The sequence below is a fragment of the Bidens hawaiensis genome, unplaced genomic scaffold (assembly GCF_021521415.1).
Source record: "Bidens hawaiensis isolate Kalapana, Puna unplaced genomic scaffold, B.hawaiensis_p1.1 tig00047505_1, whole genome shotgun sequence".
In the NCBI taxonomy this organism is placed as follows: domain Eukaryota; kingdom Viridiplantae; phylum Streptophyta; class Magnoliopsida; order Asterales; family Asteraceae; genus Bidens; species Bidens hawaiensis.
In genome coordinates this window covers 33198-48694 of record NW_027498491.1, presented here as the reverse complement: position 1 = coordinate 48694, position 15497 = coordinate 33198, and the positions used below count along the sequence as shown (strand labels likewise).

General features: G+C 43.7%; 2 long non-coding RNA genes across 3 annotated transcripts; both read left to right on the top strand.

The window, feature by feature from the left end:
• Nucleotides 1-6190: 6190 nt before the first annotated feature.
• LOC143597037 (uncharacterized) lies at nucleotides 6191-10138 on the top strand. 2 transcript variants are annotated; one of them, XR_013146821.1, is made up of 2 exons: nucleotides 6191-6261; nucleotides 9975-10138. It is a non-coding gene; the product is annotated as an uncharacterized LOC143597037 (long non-coding RNA). The 2 variants fall into 2 exon arrangements; XR_013146822.1 differs by lacking the exon at nucleotides 6191-6261 and adding an exon at nucleotides 8076-8120.
• Nucleotides 10139-12548: 2410 nt separating this feature from the next.
• LOC143597038 (uncharacterized) lies at nucleotides 12549-13521 on the top strand. The gene is made up of 2 exons (XR_013146823.1): nucleotides 12549-12640; nucleotides 12820-13521. It is a non-coding gene; the product is annotated as an uncharacterized LOC143597038 (long non-coding RNA).
• Nucleotides 13522-15497: the final 1976 nt, after the last annotated feature.

The following is a 15497-nucleotide window of genomic DNA, read 5'->3' as shown; positions in this document are numbered from 1 at the left end:
CTTTTAAACCGAATTTATGATCCGATTCAGTGGTTCGACCCATACTCAGTTTTTCCTCCGGCTCGTGTACTACCCCATTTGGCAATACTGGTAAAATTTCGATTGGGCCACGAGGTGGTGTCAAGGCATAATTATTGATACGATTCTATCTTAGGGTCACAAAATATTGTATGGCAGTCTCCAGGACCGAATTTATGATCTGATTCAGAGGTTCCACCCATACTCAGTTTTTCCTCCGGCTCGTGTACTACCCCTTTTGGCAATCATGGCAAAATTTCGAACGGGCCACGGGGTGGCGTGAGGGCATAATTATTGATCCGATTCTTTCTTAAGGTCACAAAATATTGTATGACAATCTCCAGTACCGAATTTGTTATACGATTCAGAGGTTCGACCCATACCCAGTTTTTTCCTCCGGCTAGTGTACTGCCCCCTTTGGCAATACTGACAAAATTTCGAACGGGCCACTGGGTGCCGTGAGGGCATAATTATTGATCCGATTCTTTGTTAAGGTCGCAAAATATTGTATGACAGTCTCCATGACGTAATTTATGATCCGATTCAGTGGTTCCACCCATATTCAGTTTTTCCTCCGGCTCGTGTGCTACCTACCCCTTTTGGCAATACTGGCAAAATTTCGAACGCGCCACGAGCTAGCGTAAGGGCATAATTGTAGGTCCGATTCTTTCTTAGGCCATAAAATACTGTATGGCAGTCTCCATGACCAAATTTATGATCCGATTCAGTGGTTCGACCCATACTTAATTTTTTCTCCGGCTCGTGTACAACCCCGTTGGCAATGCTGGTAAAATTTCGAACAGGCCACGGGGTGGGCGTGAGGGCATAATTATTGATCCGATTCTATCTTAGGGTCACAAAATATTGTACGACAGTCTCCAGGACCGAATTTATAATCCGATTAAGAGGTTCCACCCATACTCAGTTTTTCCTCCAGCTCGTGTACTACACTCTTTGGCAATAATGGCAAAATTTCGAACAGGCCACGGGGTGACGTTATGGCATAATTATTGATCCGATTATATCTTAGGATCACAAAATATTGTATGGCAGTCTCCAGGACCGAATTTATGATCCGATTCTAAGGTTCCACCCATACTCAGTTTTTCCTCCGGGTCGTGTATTACCCCTTTGACAATACTTGCAAAATTTCGAACGGCCCACGCGGTGGCGTTAGGACATAATTATTGATCCGATTCTTTCTTAGAGTCACAAAATATTGTATGGCAGTCTCCAGGACCGAATTTATGATCCGATTCAGAGGTTCCTCCCATACTTAGTTTTTCTTCCGGCACGTGTACTACCCCCTTTGGCAACACTGGCAAAATTTCGAACAGCACACGGGGTGGCGTCACGGCATAAATATTGATTCGATTCTATCTTAGGGTCACAAAATATTGTATGACAGTCTCTAGGACCGAATTTATGATCCGATCCTGAGGTTCCACCCATACTTAGTTTTTCCTTCGGCTCGTGTACTACCCCCTTTGGCAATACTGGCAAAATTTCGAACGGTCTTCGGGGTGGCGTCACGGCATAAATATTGATCACATTCTTTCATAGGGTCATAAAATATTGTATGACACTCTCCATGACCGAATATATGATCCGATTCAGAGGTTCTACCCATACTCAGTTTTTCCTCCGGGTCGTGTACTACCCACATTGGCAATACTGGCAAAATTTCTAACGGGCCACGGGGTGGCGTCACGGCATAAATATTGATCTCATTCTTTCTTATGGTCATAAAATATTGTACTCCAGTCTGCATGACTGAATTTATGATCCGGTTCAGTGGTTCGACCCATACTCAGTTTTTCCTCCGGCTCGTGTACTACTCGCTTTGGCAATACAGGCAAAATTTCGAACTGGCCACGGGGTGGTGTGAGGGCATAATTATTGATTCGATTCCATCTTAGGGTCACAAAATATTGTATGGCAGTTTCCAGGAACGAATTTATGATCTGCTTCAGAGGTTCCACCCATACTCAGTTTTTCCTCCGGCTCGTGTACTACCCCTATTGGCAATCCTTGCAAAATTTTGAGCGAGCCACGGGGTGGCGTGAGGGCATAATTATTGATCCGATTCTTTCTTAAGGTCACAAAATATTGTATGACAATCTCCATGACCGAATTTGTTATCCGATTGAGAGGTTCGACCCATACCCAGTTTTTCCTCCGGCTCGTATACTACCCCCTTTAGCAATACTGGCAAAATTTCGAACGGGCCACAGGGTGCCGTGAGGGCATAATTATTGATCCGAATCTTTCTTAAGGTCACAAAATATTGTATGACAGTCTCCATGATGGAATTTATGATCCGATTAAGTGGTTCCACCCATATTCAGTTTTTCCTTCGGCTCGTGTGCTACCTACCCCTTTTGGCAATACTGGCAAAATTTTGAACTGGCCACGAGCTAGCGTAATGGCATAATTGTAGATCCGATTCTTTCTTAGGGCAATAAAATACTGTATGGCAGTCTCCATGACCAAATTTATGATCCGATTCAGTGGTTCGACCCATACTCAGTTTTTCCTCCGGCTCGTGTACTACCCCATTTGGCAATACTGGCAAAATTTCGAACGAGCCACGGGGTGGCATGATGGCATAATATTGATCCGATTTTTTCATAGGGTTATAAAATATTGTATACAGTCTTTTAAACTGAATTTATGATCCGATTCAGTGGTTCGACCCATACTCAGTTTTTCCCTCGGCTCGTGTACTACCCCCTTTGGCAATACTGGAAAAATTTTGAATGGGCCACGGGGTGACGGTAGGGCATAATTATTGATCCGATTCTATCTTAGGATCACAAAATATTGTATGGCAGTCTCCAGGACCGAATTTATGATCCGATTCTAAGGTTCCACCCATACTCAGTTTTTCCTCCGGCTCATGTATTACCCCTTTGGCAATACTTGCAAAATTTCAAACGGCCCACGCGGTGGCGTTAGGACATAATTATTGATCCGAATCTTTCTTAGAGTCACAAAATATTGTATGGTAGTCTCCAGGAGCGAATTTATGATCCGATTCAGAGGTTCCACCCATACTCAGTTTTTCTTTCGACACGTGTACTACCCCTTGGGCAATACTGGCAAAATTTCGAACGGCCCACGGGGTGGCGTCACGACATAAATATTGATCCGATTCTATCTTAGGGTCACAAAATATTGTATGGCAGTCTCCAGAACCGAATTTATGATCCAATTCTGAGGTTCCACCCATACACAGGTTTTCCTTCGGCTCGTGTACTACCCCATTTGGCAATACTGGCAAAATTTCGAACGGTCTACGGGGTGGCGTAACGGCATAAATATTGATCCCATTCTTTCATAGGGTCATAAAATATTGTATGACAGTCTCCATAACCGAATATATGATCCGATTCAGAGGTTCTACCCATACTCAGTTTTTCCTCCGGGTCGTGTACTACCCACTTTGGCAATAATGGCAAAATTTCGAACGGGCCACGGGCGGCGTCACGACATAAATATTGATCTCATTCTTTCTTATGGTCATAAAATATTGTACGCCAGTATACATGACCGAATTTATGATCCGATTCAATGGTTCGACCCATACTCAGTTTTTCCTCCGGCTCATGTACTACTCCCTTTGGCAATACTGGTAAAATTTCGAACAGGCCACGGGGTGGCGTGAGGGCATAATTATTGATTCGATTCTATCTTAGGGTCACAAAATATTGTATCGCAGTTTCCAGGAACGAATTTATGATCTGATTCAGAGGTTCCACCCATACTCAGTTTTTCCTCCGGCTTGTGTACTACCCCTTTTGGCAATTCTTAGGGTCATAAAATATTGTATGACAGTCTCCTAAACCGAATTTATGATCCGATTCAGAGGTTTGAACCATCCTCAGTTTGGGAAAATTTCGAACGGGCCACGGGGTTTTGTGAGGGCATAATTATTGATCCGATTCTATCTTAAGGTCACAAAATTTTGTATGGCAGTCTACAGGACCGAATTTATGATCCGATTCATAGGTTCCTCTCATACTCAGTTTTTCCTCCGGCTCGTGTACGACCCCCTTTGGTAATACTGGTAAAAGTTCGAACGGGCTACGGGGTGGCGTCGCGGCCTAATTATTGATCCGATTATTTCTTAGGGCCATAAAATATTGTATGGCAGTCTCCATGACCGAATTTATGATCCGATTCAGTGGTTCGACCCATACTCAGTGTTTCCTCCGGCTCGTGTACTACCCCCTTTGGCAATACTGGCAAAATTTTGAACGAACCAGAGGGTGGCGTGAGGGCATAATTATTGATCCGATTCTTTCTTAAGGTCACAAAATATTGTATGACAGTCTCCATGACGGAATTTATGATCCGATTCAGAGGTTCCACCCATACTTAGTTTTTCCTTCGGCTCGTGTACTACCCTCTTCGGCAATACTGGCAAAATTTTGAACGGGCCACGGGGTGGCGTCATGTCATAAATATTGATCCCATTCTTTCTTAGGGTTATAAAATATTGTACGGCAGTCTCCATGACCGAATTTATGATCCGATTCACAGGCTCCTACCATACTCAGTTTTTCCTCCGGCTCGTGTACTACCACCTTTGACAAAATTTCGAACGTGCCACGGGGTCTAGTGAGGGCATAATTATTGATCCGATTCTATCTTAACTTCACAAAATATTGTATGGCAGTCTCCATGACATAATTTATGATCCGATTCCGAGGTTCGACCCATCCTCAGTTTTTCCTCCGGCTCGTGTACTGGCAAAATTTCGAACGGGCCACGGGGTGGGGTGAGGGCATAATTATTGATACGATTCTTTCTTAGGGTCATAAAATATTGTACGACAGTCTCCTTGACCGAATTTATGATCCGATTCAGAGGTTTGACCCATCCTCAGTTTGGCAAAATTTCGAACGGGCCACGGGGTTGTGTGAGGGCATAATTATTGATCCGATTCTATCTTAAGGTCACAAAATTTGTACGGCAGTCTACAGGACCGAATTTATGATCCGATTCATAGGTTCCTCTCATACTCAGTTTTTCCTCCGGCTCGTGTACTACCCCTTTAAGCAATACTGGCAAAAGTTCGAACGGGCCACGGGGTGGCGTCGCGGCCTAATTATTGATCCGATTCTTTCTTAGGGCCATAAATATTGTACGGCAGTCTCCATGACCGAATTTATGATCCGATTCAGTGGTTCGACCCATACTCAGTGTTTCCTCCGGCTCGTGTACTACCCCTTTTGGCAATACTGGCAAAATTTCGAACGAGCCAGAGGGTGGCGTGAGGGCATAATTATTGATCCGATTCTTTCTTAAGGTCAGAAAATATTGTATGACAGTCTCCATGACGGAATTTATGATCCGATTCAGAGGTTCCACCCATACTTAGTTTTTCCTTCGGCTCGTGTACTACCTTCTTTGGCAATACTGGCAAAATTTTGAACAGGCCACGGGGGTGGCGTCCTGTCATAAATATTGATCCCATTCTTTCTTAGGGTCATAAAATATTGTACGACAGTCTCCATGACCGAATTTATGATCCGATTCAGAGGCTCCTACCATACTCAGTTTTTCCTCCGGCTCGTGTACTACCCCATTTGACAAAATTTCGAACGGGCCACGGGGTCGCGTGAGGGCATAATTATTGATCCTATTCTATCTTAACATCACAAAATATTGTATGGCAGTCTCTATGACATAATTTATGATCCGATTCCAAGGTTCGACCCATCCTCAGTTTTTCCTCCGGCTCGTGTACTGGCAAAATTTCGAACGGGCCACGGGGTGGTGTGAGGGCATAATTATTTATTTATGATTCTTTCTTAGGGTCATAAAATATTGTATGACAGTATCGTAGACCGAATTTATGATCCGATTAAGAGGTTTGACCCATCCTCAGTTTTTCCTCCGGCTTGTGTACTACCCATTTGGGAAAATTTCGAACGGGCCACGGGGTTTTGTGAGGGCATAATTATTGATCCGATTCTATCTTAAGGTCACAAAATTTTGTATGGTAGTTTACAGGACCGAATTTATGATCCGATTCATAGGTTCCTCTCATACTAAGTTTTTCCTCCGACTCGTGTACTACCCCCTTTGGCAATACTAGAAAAAGTTCGAACGGGCTACGGGGTGGCGTCGCGGCCTAATTATTGATCCGATTATTTCTTAGGGCCATAAAATATTGTATGGCAGTCTCCATGACCGAATTTATGATCCGATTCAGTGGTTCGACCCATACTCAGTGTTTCCTCCAGCTCGTGTACTACCCCCTTTGGCAATACTGGCAAAATTTCGAACGAGCCAGAGGGTGGCGTGAGGGCATAATTATTGATACGATTCTTTCTTAAGGTCATAAAATATTGTATGACTGTCTCCATGACGGAATTTATGATCCGATTCAGAGGTTCCACCCATACTTAGTTTTTCCTTTGGCTCGTGTACTACCCCCTCTAGCAACACTGGCAAAATTTTGAACGGCCCACGGGGTGGCGTCATGTCATAAATATTGATCCCATTCTTTCTTAGGGTTATAAAATATTGTTCGACAGTCTCCATGACCGAATTTATGATCCGATTCAGAGGTTCCTACCATTCTCAGTTTTTCCTCAGGCTCGTGTACTACCCCCTTTGACAAAATTTCGAACGGGCCACGGGGTCGCGTGAGGGCATAATTATTGATCCGATTCTATCTTAACTTCACAAAATATTGTATGGCAGTCTCCATGACATAATTTATGATCCGATTCCGAGGTTCAACCCATCCTCAGTTTTTTTCCTCCGGCTCGTGTACTGGCAAAATTTCGAACGGGCCACGAGGTGGGGTGAGGCATAATTATTGATACGATTCTTTCTTAGGGTCATAGAATTTTGTATGACAGTCTCTTAGACCGAATTTATTTTCCGATTCAGAGGTTTGACCCATCCTCAGTTTTTCCTCCGGCTCGTGTACTACCCCCTTTGGCAAAATTTCGAACGAGCCACGGGGTTGTGTGAGGGCATAATTATTGACCCAATTCTATCTTAAGGTCACAAAATTTTGTATGGCAGTCTACAGGACTGAATTTATGATCTGATTCATAGGTTCCTCTCATACTCAGTTTTTCCTCCGGCTCGTGTACTACCCCATTTGGCAATACTGGCAAAAGTTCGAACTGGCCACGGGGTCGCATCGCGGCCTAATTATTGATCCGATTCTTTCTTAGGGCCATAAAATTATGTATGACAGTCTCCATGACCGAATTTATGATCCGATTCAGTGGTTCGACCCGTACTCAGTGTTTCCTCCGGCTCGTGTACTACCCCTTTTGGCAATACTGGCAAAATTTCGAACGAGCCAGTGGGTGGCGTGAGGGCATAATTATTGAACCGATTCTTTCTTAAGGTCACAAAATATTGTATGACAGTCTCCATGACGGAATTTATGATCCGATTTAGAGGTTCCATCCATACTTAGTTTTTCCTTCGGCTCGTGTACTACCCCCTTTGGCAATACTTGCAAAATTTTGAACGGGCCACGGTGTGGCGTCATGTCATAAATATTGATCCCATTCTTTCATAGGGTCATAAAATATTGTACGGCAGTCTCCATGACCGAATTTATGATCCGATTCAGAGGTTCCTATCATACTCAGTTTTTCCTCCGGCTCGTGTACTACCCCCTTTGACAAAATTTCGAACGGGCCACGGGGTCGCGTGAGGGCATAATTATTGATCCGATTCTATCTTAACTTCACAAAATATTGTATGGCAGTCTCCATGACATAATTTATGATCCGATTCCGAGGTTCGACTCATTCTCAGTTTTTCCTCCGGCTCGTGTACTGGCAAAATTTCGAACGGGCCACGGGGTGGTGTGAGGGCATAATTATTGATACGATTCTTTCTTAGGGTCATAAAATATTGTATGACAGTCTCCTAGACCGAATTTATGATCCGATTCAGAGGTTTGACCCATCATCAGTTTGGCAAAATTTCGAACGGGCCACGGGGTTGTATGAGGACATAATTATTGATCCGATTCAATCTTAAGGTCACAAAATTTTGTACGACAGTCTCCTTGACCGAATTTATGATCCGATTCAGTGGTTCGACCCATACTCAGTGTTTCCTCCGGCTCGTGTACTACCCCCTTTGGCAATACTGGCAAAATTTTGAACGAACCAGAGGGTGGCGTGAGGGCATAATTATTGATCCGATTCTTTCTTAGAACCATAAAATATTATACGGCAGTTGCCATGACCGAATTTATGATCCGATTCAATGGTTCGACCCATACTCAGTTTTTCTTCCGGCTCGTGTACTACCACCTTTAGCAATACTGGCAAAATTTCGAACGGGCCACGGGGTGGCGTGAGGGCATAATTATTGAGCCGATTCTTTCTTAGGGTCACAAAATATTGTATGGCACTCTCAATGACCGAATTTTTGATCTGATTCAGTGATTCCACCCATACTTAGTTTTTCTTCCGGCACGTGTACTACCCCCTTTCGCAATACTTGCAAAATTTCGAACGGGCAACGGGGTGGTGTCAGGGCTTAATTATTAATCTGATCTTTTCTTAGGGTAATAAAATATTGTACGACAGTCTCCATGACTGAATTTATGATCCGATTCAGTGGTTCGACCCATACTCAGTTTTTCCTCCGGCTCGTGTACTACCACCTTTGGCAATACGGGTAAAATTTTGTATGGTCCACGGGGTGGCGTGTGGGCATAATTATTGATCCGATTCTTTCTAAGGATCACAAAATATTGTATGGCAGTCTCAAATATCGAATTTATATTCCGATTCAGTGGTTCCACCCATACTCAGTTTTTCCTCCGTTCCGTGTACTACCCTTTTGGCAATACGGGCAAAATTTCGAACTGGCCACGGGGTGGGGTGAGGGGATAATTATTTATCCGATTCTTTCTTACGGCCATATAATGTTGTATGTAGTTACCATGACCGAATTTATCATCCAATTCAGTGGTTCGACGAATACTCAGTTTTTCCTACGGCTCGTGTACTACCCCCTTTGGCAATACTGGTAAAAGTTTGGAAAGTCAAGGGGTAGCGTCAGGGCATAATTGTTGATCAGATTCTTTCTTAAGGTCATAAAGTATTGTATGGCAGTCTCCATGACATAATTTATGATCCGATTCAGTGGTTCAACCCATACTCAGTTTTTCCTCCGGATCGTGTACTACTCTTTTTGGCAATACAGGAAAAATTTCACACGGGCCACGCGGTGGCGTTAGGGCATAATTGTTGATCTGATTCTATCTTAGGGCCATAAAATATTGTACGGCAGTCTCCATGACCGAATTTTTGATTCGATTCAGTGGTTCGACCGATACTCAGTTTTTCCTCCGTCTCGTGTACTACACCCTTTGGCAATACTGTATGGCAGTCTCCATGACCTAATTTATGATCCGATTCAGTTGTTCCACCCATACTCAGTTTTTCCTTTGGCAATACGGGCAAAATTTCATACGGGCCACGGGGTGGTGTAAGGGCATAATTATTGATCTGATTCTTTCTTAGGGCCATAAAATTATTGTACGGCAGTCTCCATGACCGAATTTTTGATTCGATTCAGTGGTTCGACCGATACTCAGTTTTTCCTCCGGCTCGTGTACTACCCCCTTTGTCAATACTGGCAAAATTTCGAACGGGCCACGTGGTCGCGTGAGGGCATATTTATTGTTCCGATTCTTTCTTAGGGTTACAAAATATTGTATGGGAGTCTCCATAATCGAATTTATGATCCGATTCAGTGGTTCCACCCATACTCAGTTTTTCTCCAGCTCGGGTACCACCCCTTTTCGCAATACGATCAGAATTTAGAACGGGCCACAGGGTGGCGTTAGGACATAATTATTGATCCGATTCTTTGTTAGGGAAATAAAATATTGTACGACAGTCTCCTTGACCGAATTTATGATCCGATTCGGTGGTTCGACCCATACTCAGTTTTTCTTCCGGCTCATGTACTACCCCCTTTGGCAATACTGGAAAAATTTCGAACGGGCCACGGGGTGGCGTGAGGGCATAATTATTGATCCGATTCTTTCTTAGGGTCACAAAATAATGTATGGCAATCTCAATGACCGAATTTATGATCTGATTCAGTGGTTCCACCCATACATAGTTTTTCCTCCGGCACGTGTACTACCACATTTCGCAATACTTGCAAAATTTCGAACGGGCAACGTGGTGGCGTCAGGGCATAATTATTAATCTGATCCTTTATTAGGGGCATAAAATATTGTACGGCAGTCTCCATGACCGAATATATGATCCGATTCAGTGGTTCGACCCATACTCAGTTTTTCCTCCGGCTCGTGTACTACCACCTTTGGCAATACGGGTAATATCTTGTTCGGTCCACGAGGTGGCATGAGGGCATAATTATTGATCCGATTCTTTCTAAGGGTCACAAAAATATTGTATGGCAGTCTCCAATATCGAATTTATGATCCGATTCAATGGTTCCACTCATACTCAGTTTTTCCTTCAGCTCGTGTACCAACCCCTTTGGCAATACGGACAAAATTTCATACGGACCACGGGGTGGCGTTAGGGCATAATTATTGATCTAATTCTATCTTAGTGTCACAAAATACTGTATGGCAGTCTCCATGACCGAATTTTTGAATCGATTCAGTGGTTCGACCGATACCCAGTTTTTCCTCCGGCTCGTGTACCAACCCCTTTGGCAATACTGGCAAAATTTCGAACGGGCCACGTGGTGGCGTGAGGGTATATTTATTTTTCCGATTCGTTCTTAGGGTCACAAAATATTGTACGCAGTCTCCATGACCGAATATATTATCTAATTCAGTGGTTCGACCCATACTCAGTTTTTCCTCCGGCTCGTGTACTACCCCCTTTGGCAATACGGGTAAAATTTTGTACGGTCCACGGGGTGGCGTGAGGGCATAATTATTGATCCGATTCTTTCTAAGGGTCACAAAATATTGTATGGCAGTCTCCAATATCGAATTAATGATCCGATTCTGTGGTTACACCCATACTCAGTTTTTCCTCAGTCTCGTGTACTACCCTTTTGGCAATACGGGCAAAATTTCGAACGGGCCACGGGGTGGAGTGAGGGGATAATTATTTATCCGATTCTTTATTACGGCCATATAATGTTGTATGAAGTCTCCATGACCGAATTTATCATCCAATTCAGTGGTTCGACGAATACTCAGTTTTTCCTCCGGCTCGTGTACTTCCCCCTTTGGCAATACTAGTAAAAATTTGGACAGGCCACGGGGTAGCGTCAGGGCATAATTGTTGATCCGATTCTTTCTTAGGGTCACAAAATATTGTATGGCAGTCTCCATAATCGAATTTATGATCCAATTTAGTGTTTCCATCCATACTCAGTTTTTCCACCAGCTCGTGTACCACCCCCTTTGGCAATACGGGCAGAATTTCGAACGGGTCACGGGGTGGGGTTAGGACATAATTATTGATCCGATTCTTTCTTAGGGCCATAAAATATTGTACGACAGTCTCCTCTACCGAATTTATGATCCGATTTAGTGGTTCGACCCATACTCAGTTTTTCCTCCGGCTCATGTACTACCCCCTTTGGCAATACTGGCAAAATTTCTAACGGGCCATGGGGTGGCGTGAGGGCACAATTATTGATCCGATTCTTTCTTAGGGTCACAAAATATTGTATGGCAATCTCAATGACCGAATTTATGATCCGATTCAGTGATTCCAACCATACTTAGTTTTTCCTCCTGCACGTGTACTACCCCCTTTCGCAATACTTGAAAAATTTCGAACGAGCAACGGGGTGGCGTCAGGGCATAATTATTAATCTGATCTTTTCTTAGGGTCATAAAATATTGTATGGAAGTCTCCATGACCGAATTTATGATCCGATTAAGTGGTTCGACCCATACTCAGTTTTTCCTCCGGCTCATGTACTACCCCCTTTGACAATACTGGAAAAATGTCGAACGGGCCACGGGGTGGCGTGAGGGCATATTTATTGTTCCGTTTTTTTCATAGGGTCACAAAATATTGTTTGGCAATCTCCATGATCGAATTTATGATCCGATTCAGTGGTTCCACCCATACTCAGTTTTTCCTCCAGCTCGTGTACCACCCCCTTTCGCAATACGGGCAGAATTTCGAACGGGCCAGGGGGTGGGGTTAGGACATAATTATTGATCCGATTCTTTCTTAGGGCCATAAAATATTGTATGGCAGTTTCTATGATCGAATTTATGATCTGATTCAGTGGTTCGACCCATACTCAGTTTTTCCTCCGGATCGTGTACTACCCTTTTTGGCAATACGGGCAAAATTTCGAACGGGCCACGGGGTGGCGTGAGGGCATAATTATTGATCCAATTCTTTCATATGGCCATAAAATATTCTATGGCAGTCTCCATGACAGAATTTATGATCTGATTCAGTGGTTCGACCCATACTTAGTTTTTCCTTCGGCTCGTGTACTACCTTCTTTGGTAATACTGGCAAAATTTCGAACGGGCCACGGGTAGCGTCAGAACATAAATATTGATATGATTCTTTCTTAGTGTCACAAAATACAGTATGGCAGTCTCCATGACCGAATTTATGATCCGATTCAGTTGTTCCACCCATACTCAGTTTTTCCTGCAGCTCGTCTACCACCCCCTTTGGCAATACGGGCAAAATTTCATACGGGCCACAGGGTGTCGTTAGGGCATAATTATTAATCTAACTCTATCTTAGGGCCATAAAATATTGTACGGCAGTCTCCATGACCGAATTTTTGATTCGATTCATTGGTTCGACCGATACTCAGTTTTTCCTCCGGCTCGTGTACTACCCCGTTTGGCAATACTGGCAAAATTTCGAACGGGCCACGTGGTGGCGTGAGGGCATATTTATTGTCCCATTCTTTCTTAGGGTCACAAAATATTGTATGGCAGTCTCCATAATCGAATTTATGATCTGATACAGTGGTTCCACCCATACTCAGTTTTTCCTCCAGCTCGCGTACCACCCCCTTTGGCAATACGGGCAGAATTTCGAACGGGCCACGGGGTGGGGTTAGGACATAATTATTGATCCGATTCTTTCTTAGGGACATAAAATATTCTACGACAGTCTCCTTGACCGAATTTATGATCTGATTCAGTGGTTCGACCCATACTTAGTTTTTCCTTCGGCTCATGTACTACCCCCTTTGGGAATACTGGCAAAATTTCGAACAGACCACGGGGTGGCGTGAGGGCATAATTATTGATACGATTCTTTCTTATAGCCATAAAATATTCTATGGCAGTCTCCATGACAGAATTTATTATCCGATTCAGTGGTTCGACCCATACTCAGTTTTTCCTTCGGCTCGTGTACTACCCCCTTTGGCAATACTAGCAAAAAATTTCGAACGGGCCACGGGGTGGCGTGAGGGCATAATTATTAATCTGATTCTTTCTTAGGGTCACAAAATATTGTATGGTAGTCTCCATTATCGAATTTATGATCCGATTCAGTGGTTCCACCCATACTCAGTTTTTCCTCCAGCTCGTGTACCACCCCCTTTGGCAATACAGACAAATTTCAAACGGCATAATTATTGATCCGATTATTTCTTAGGGCCATAAAATATTGTACGACAGTCTCCATGACCGAATTTATGATCTAATTCAGTGGTTCGATCCATACTCAGTTTTTCCTCCGGCTCGTGTACTGCCCCCTTTTGGCAATACGGGTAAAATTTTGTACAGGCCCATGGGTAGCGTGAGGGCGTAATTATTGATCCGATTATTTGTTAGGGTCACAAAATATTGTATGGCAGTATCCATGACTGAATTTATGATCCGATTCAGTGATTCCACCCATATTTAGTTTTTCCTCCGGCTCGTGTACTACCCCCTTTGACTATAATGGCAAAATTTCAAACGGGCCACGGGGTGGCATCAGGGCATAATTATTGATCCGATTCTTTCTTAGGGTCACAAAATATTGTATGACAGTCTCCATAAACGAATTAATGATCCGATTCAGTGGTTCGACCCATACTCAGTTTTTCCTCCGGCTCGTGTACTACCCACTTTGGCAATACTGGCATCGGGGTCGCGTGAGGGCATAATTATTGATCCGATTCTTTCTTAGGTTATAAAATATTGTATGGAAGTCTCATAGACCGAATTTATGATCCGATTCTGTGGTTCGACCCATACACAGTTTTTCCTCCGGCTCGTGAAGTACCCCATTTTGCAAAACGGGCAAAATTTCGAATGGGTCACGGGGTGGCGTGAGGGCATAATTATTGATCTGATTCTTTCTTTGGGCCGTAAAATATAGTACGGCAGTCTCCATGACCGAACTTATAATCCGATTCAGTGGTTCGACCAATACTCAGTTTTTCCTCCGGCTCGTGTACTACACCCTTTGGCAATACTGGCAAAATTTCGAACAGGCCACGGGGTGGCGTCACGGAATAAATATTGATCTGATTCTTTCTTAGGGTCATAAAATATTGTATGGCAGTCTCCATGACCGAATTTATGATCCGATTTAGTGGTTTGACCCATACTCAGTTTTCCTCCGGCTCATGTACTACCTCCTTTGGCAATACTGGTAAAATTTCGATCTGGCCACGGGGTGGCGTCAGGGCATAATTATTAATCGGATTCTTTCTTAGGGCCACAAAGTATTGTATGGAAGTCTCCTTGACCGAATTTATGATCCGAATCAGTGGTTCGACCCATACTCAGTTTTTCCTCCGGCTCGTCTACTACCCCTTTTGGCAATACTGGAAAAATTTTGAACGGGCCACGGGGTGGCGTGAGGGCATAGTTATTGATCCGATTCTTTCTTAGGGCCATAAAATATTGTATGGCAGTCTCCATGACCGAATTTATGATCCGATTCAGTGGTTCCACCCATACTCAGTTTTTCCTCCGGCTCGTGTACGGTACCCTTTGGCAATGCTGGCAAATTTCGAACGGGCCATGGGGTGGCGTTAAGGCATAATTATTGATCCGATTCTTTCTTAGGATCACAATATTGTATGGTTGTCTCCATGACCGAATTTATGATCCGATTTAATGGTTCCACACATACTCAGTTTTTCCTCTCGGTCGTGTACTACCCCCTTTGGCAATACTAGCACAATTTCGAACAGGTCACGGGGTGGCGTCAGGGCATAATTATTGTTGTGATCCTTTCTTAGGGTCAAATTTTTTTTTAACTTTTAGTAATCCTGGAAAACTTCCATAAGGGCTCCCGGGCTGGTGCGTGGTGAGGAGCCATCACGCGTGATGGCCTCACGCACACCGCCGTCGGTCCCCCATCACGCGTGATGAGGGTGTGTGCGTGATGGCTATCACGCTGTGAGGGGGGTATTTTCGAGGAATGTGAACGTTGGAGGAGGGAGCCGTTGGAGGGAGGGGTGTTTTAAATTAAAAAAAAATTACCTATATAAATAACTCAAACATATCTTCAAAACAAACTCATATCCAACTCAAAACT